Raw genomic sequence first — 6,254 nt, forward strand, 5'->3', positions numbered from 1 at the left:
GTTCCATCATCACTGTGAGAATGGAATAATTCCCAAATTAATACAAGTCATGGCATTAGCACAAGACCTTCTGGTCTGACTATTTGGCTCCAAGAACTGGATGTCTGTTTCGAGCAAGCAAGTATCACCGTCACATCTTGACGAAAAAGATTTTCATCTGTAACCACCCACATGAGGGAAAACAAAGAAAATTTCTTTGAAGTTTAGACCAGAAGGGCTACAAAGACTTAGAAGAGCACACAGAGAAAAGCGGAAGTCTGTGTTTCTTTAATGCTCCTGAAAACATTTCTCTGTTTCCCTTAGGAATTTGGTCAGTTCAGCAGTGCAGAAACCTGTGACTTATGAAATGAGCTGATTTAAATGTGCCAAGTTTTTACAAAAAATGCATTGACCAACTCTCCACAATCTGTCAGTGATGAGCAATCTGTACTTGGTTTTCTATGAGCCGTGCCTTTTGGCCTGTCATGGTTTTTGTTTCCTTTTAATGTGGCGTGCAAGAAGGGATGTGTGCAATGAAGTGACACCGCAGCTTCCTACGCTACCCGGCAGTCACTTATGAAAAATTTGCACTGTTAGATATGCCTAATTTGATGGAATGAACTTGCTAATTTTCAAATCACATGAAGTTAAAATATGTTGGTTGTGACAAGTGATACACACTTACCAGCATGAATGTGATAGTACAGTCAGTTTTGTGAATGCAGTAAGCACCATGAATGCACTTAGCATGATGCATTTGCTTTTTAATTGGATATTCTGTGGCTGGATTGATGTTTGCATCAATCCAGAAGAATTTCACCTTTGCAGGGCCAATTCAACTTTGTTCTCAGTAAAGTCAGCAGGGTCCGTAGGAACTGAATTTGACTTAAGATTATAAAGAAAAGTTTGATTTTGCTAGTCTCTCCTTCCCTTTATCTCTCCCTTCCCACTGTGTTGCCCTTTCACTTAGAGGTGGCAATCTGAAGCTATCAAAAACATCTTATTAGCTACAGCAATGGCAAACCAGAAAGCATTTAATTTTTAAGAAATGGTGAGATAGTTCTGGCATTATCTCTGTCAGCTTCTGCCTCTCTTCTATGGTTTAGATTCTAATTACTACAAATTACAGTGTGTAGCTTTGATCAGTTATGGACCATCAGAAATTTTAGACTTTGGACTAATGTTCTCTATAATATGGAATCTGAACAATATTGTAGGTGCTCATGTGAAGATACATGGTCATTGTAAAATGAACTGGGATTGCTCATTCCTGCTTTGGTAAAACTGAAATGAGAAACATGGGTTGCCTAGATGGAAAGCTGCATTTCACAGGATCAATACTTTTCCCTTCTTTGATGGGGCAACATGGCTTTTTTTAATGGACTATGTCTAAGAAATACAGAATATTGGCCTCTGTGTGGTTTCCTTTCCTCTGCCTTCTTAATATGCAGTCTGGATTTTGACTGTGGCTTTCAGCAGTGCCACTTTATGATACCCTATTTTAACTTTCTGGTTTGTACACTCACCTGCCTTCCTAGAAATCATTCAGCTTTGAAACTTTCTCCTAAACCTCGCAAAACCACTTTGGCTTCCTGATGCTTTGGGCAGCTGACAGTATCTTTACACAACTCCTGATGTTGTCTGCAGATCTAGGGCTTGCCTCTGTCCACAAAGCACCTTTCCCCTTGATGATGTTGAGCACACTTTGAGTCAGGGAACAGCCACCCGCCTGTGCCTCCCTTGGAGCACAGAGTAGCAGTGAAGGGGGACATTTTCTCCTTCGGTGTGAAATCCAGGGAGCGATGCAGCCTCTCTTGGGACAGGATTTTTCGGAGGGGCATGAATTAGTTGTAGAAAGGGGCCAGCAAGGTGCAAATCCCTCCCTGTTCCTGGAGGCTACTGGGGTATGGTTGTGAGGCCAAGCCAGCTGCAGGAGAGGAGTGAAAATTAGGTAGCAGCCCTATCTCACTTCTCCCTCTCTGAGATGGAGGTCCTCAGCATGGGGCAGTGGGTGGGGAGCCTGTGTGCTCTGAGCTCCCTGCATTGGTCTCCATTCCTCTTGGGCAGCAGGGAATTAGTCTGACCAGCTGCTGACCTGCCCTGTCTCATTCCTGCAGAGGAAGAAGCAGCTGAGCCCAGACTGCTGCTGCTCTCAGGTGAGGCTGTCTGCTTGTTTGTGCTTCTCGCACATGGGAGCTGGTCTCAGGTGGCTCAGAGGTCAAGCAGGATGGGCTGTACCTGCCCACAGAGGAGCAGAGACATCCATCCTTCTCACTGCCACACAGCTCTGCTCCCCACCTGGAGAACAGACACAGGGATTTCACAAAAATCTGCTCTTGTAAGAGGGCTCCCAGCAGGGGTCAAGCCCCCATCACATGGGCAGCTGGTGAGCTGGGGAGCCAATGTCCTGGCCCCAACACTGGCACAAGGGCTTTCGTTGGAGAAAAGGCAGATGTCATGCATGCAGAAGAGTCAGTCATGTGGGAAAAAAGGCTGCTCAGGGGATTAAAAGGACTATTTACCCAGCCCCCAGTTCGAAGCATGAGGAAGAGGATCTGGGATTACCCCCCCAGCAACGCCCAGGTGGTGCTGCAGCAGCACTGCCTCTCTCCCAGCACTGCTGCGGTACCAGAGCGATGTGCGGAGGGGCAGGAGCCAGCCCTGGGCCATCCACAAAACCACTTTACAGGGGAGTTCTCAGAGCAAGGATTTGCCAGGTATTTAACTGATGTGAGCTGCTGCTCTTTGGCAAAGGGCACGAGAGCTGTGGCTGCAGCCTTGTGCAGGTGGAAGGGTGGCTGTCCCACCCTGGCTTTGTCCTCCCTGGGGATGCTTCAGGCCGGGCAGCCCTGGGGCTGTGCAGCCCCACAGGCACTTTCAGAGCCCCTCTTTGCAACTCGGTCACCGAGTAAAGCTTCCCTCCCTCTTCTATGCACTAGGCAGAATGAAAAAGTATAGCAGAGGGCTTAAGTAGTGCTCCTGCCTGGAAAAAAAAAAATGGCCTGATAATGGTATTTTAAGCAATTTTGAGGGGGTGTGCTGCCCATTACGCAATGCAGTGTTTTCTTATTGAGGCGTGCCCTGAATGAAATTTTCTGTTATTATAGTCCTAGTTTCATAGCCCATCTCAGCCAAGAACATGAGTGGTGAGGCAGAAAACTGCTCTAACAGAGCCAGGGTACAGCTGGACATTGGTGGGCAGCTATTTAAGCAGATGTCAGACAATTTGGACCCTGGGGACTACCGTGCTGGGACCATCAGGTAGGAGCTGGGAATCACAGCTCAGGCTGCAGATGTAAGGGGTGAAGGGGAAGACGAATGCTGGAGGAGAATGAGGCTGTGTGATCATATCAGGGAACCCACAGCCTTTCCACTGTAACAGAGGCAAACTGACACAGTCATCTTTGCTTAGACTGAAACAAGCTGGCTGCCATTTCATAAAACAACATATTTGTCAGAGACCAGGTTTTAACTCCCAGCTGGTCTTCTTCTGTCACCCCAAGCCAAGGTCTGCTGCCTTGCTGCCCTTGCTGGAGATAAGGATTCCCTGAAAAGGCTGGAAGTACTTCCCTTTCTCTGTTGTTTGCTGGTTTCTCTTTGCTGTGGCACAGCCTTCATGTTCTCACCAGCCTGAAGGTACACCCCAAGAAATTTTCACATCTCATCTGAGAATGGATGCCATCTTCTCCCCATAGACCTGCTCTCACTGTCTCAGGCTACACAAATCACTCCCAGTCATCCTGCAGAAAGCCTGCCATAGTACTAAGGTTGACACAAGTATCTGTCCAGTGGTGTCCAACCAAACCCATCCATGAAAGTGTGATGTGGTGGATCCCTGTGGCTCCCTGCTGTTTTACAAAACATAATTTTGTGGTAATTCATCTGACAGCTTACTGTTTTTTCTCTTCTGCTAAGGCAATGGCAAGAAAATGCAGCATAGTTCATGTATTATTCCTCAGATGTGACATCAAGTATTATATTTAGGTATGCAATAAGAAAGAACTTAAAAGATAAGGATGAAAAAATTGCAGCATGACTCATTGCTACATTTTCAGCTCACCACAGTGCTTGCATGCACACTGAAATGCAGGTGCAGATGTACTCCCTATACAAAATGACATGATGTCCTCCCCCATCCAGGCATCCCCCAAGTATCCCACTGCCCATGGGCCCTGGGGTCAGGCAGCCACCCCTCGGAGTTGCAGGGCTGTGTGTAGGCAGGTAGGCAGGTAGAATGATGGGCTGTGCCTGTGGTGACTGTGGTGACTCCTGTGCTACAGAAGGGAGGTGAGATCTGATGAGGATCCCTCTGAGGAAGTCACCAAAGGGGGAAAAATAACCCCTGGGTGTAACAACGGAATTTTTGATCAGCCAACCCAGTCTGACTACCCTAAAATGTACTGGGTCCAGTGATTATGCAGTTAATTTATAATCAGCATAGAAGAGAAAATAAAAGAGTTAAAACAAATAGTCAATATAGTTCCTGTTCTCTTCTGGAGGAGAAGAAATCATATGACTAATAATAGTCATAGTTCTCAGCTCTGACAGACAACAGACAAAACTGCAATACAAAACCTTTCAATATTTCATCACGTTGATAGTCTCACTGGCAAATTAAGGAATGATGAGCTAGGCAAGAATCACAAAAGGAAGGTAATTCCTTAAAAAACAGGCTCAATGTTCTCAGTCAAGCAAAGGGATCATTTTAAGCGATAGCTCTCCTGGGCCTTTCTCTATCCCATGTGATCTGGATGTGGGAAGAGAAAACCAATCTACTAATGGGTTTGTGGGCATTGCAAGCTGGAAATCCTTCGAAGGATTACAATTACAAATGATCATAAAAAATTGGAAAAATGATATAATATCAGTGTGATGGACTTCAACACAGACAAATTCAAAACACAGGAATTAGGTCCACCCTAGAACCGGATACACAGAGACAAAAAAGGGGAACAGCTGAACAGGCAGCAGTGCTACCAGAAAGGACTTCAGTGGGTCACAACTGGAGTCAGAGTCAAAGCTGACCACTTTTGGTGTAAAGAAGGTGTGTATCAGCAAGGTACAGCATGTAAGGTGCAGAAGATGATTGTGCTGCTGCTCATTTAAAAAGGTTTTGGTTCTGATCAGATGTGGACACCATTGCTGATGAAGCACAAATTGTGTAGGATATGGATGGCACCAAGAAGAGTAACAGGCAATTTAGGGAACATGGCCTCTGGGGATTGGGGTGTGAATGTTGTTGGCTTTCCCTTGAAAAACAAGATTGTTAGAGGATTGCACACTGATGACAGACATCCCCTGTACCTTGTCCACAGGACATGGGTATCGGAAGATGCTGAAGCAAGCTTCTTCCTCAAGTTCCCTGGTTTCTGGCTGTGGATGCTGTGGATGCCCACTGCTGGTGACCTTGCTGAGGCTGAGCTGTGTTCAGCTTGCTGCAGATGAGAGGACTGGAGCTCCTTTCTTGGGGTTTGGCAATGAAGGGGCTTATTTCTGGCTGCTCCCATGTAGACAGACTCACAGTGGCTTTGGAGGAGCTCTGCTGGGAACTGAAAACCAGCCCCATGAATGTGGCCGCAGAGTTGCATCTCAAAAAGAAATAAAGAAACAAACTTAAATCAAAACCAACGAAGTGATCTGGAGCAGAAATAGGCTAAATTAGAAAGGACTAACTCGTTGTCTGATCGATAACACTCAACCCAAGATGCATTTCCAGAACTATTTCATGCATTGATTTTCACATTGATTTGCAGTAAGTGCTAGGTTCCTAGCTATATTAGCAGAAGTATTTAGATATTAAAGTAGGGTCATTTTAGTACTCTTAGTCATCTTAGTATTTAAATCCATTTGATTTATAGTTCAAATTAGGTCTCTGCACAAGATGCTGTGATCCACAGAGTCTCTTGATGCTTTCTGATAGTTCTATGAACAAGTTTAAAAATCTGTTTTTTCATAGCCCCCGTTGCTTTGAAAATGAGGTGTATTCTCCAAATCACTTGGGCTTTTCAAAGCCTTTTAAAATACAGGCCTATACACCTAACCAGTTACCCTATGCCAGCCTAAATAGGGTTTCTTCCTGCCTGAGAGTTAAGGTCCATGGCTGGGTGTTTCAGTGAAGTTTCTAAATATTTTTACAGATTATCACCAACTTGTTAAAGGATTCACAGATTCTGATCTAACAAAGGCAGGCTACAGACAAAGTAACCAGCTGTATCATTGACAGCAGGTTTGGGAAACATTAACTAAAAGTAAAAGCCTTTTATAAGAAGGCCATA

Source organism: Calypte anna, chromosome 1 (assembly GCF_003957555.1).
Source record: "Calypte anna isolate BGI_N300 chromosome 1, bCalAnn1_v1.p, whole genome shotgun sequence".
Classification (NCBI taxonomy): domain Eukaryota; kingdom Metazoa; phylum Chordata; class Aves; order Apodiformes; family Trochilidae; genus Calypte; species Calypte anna.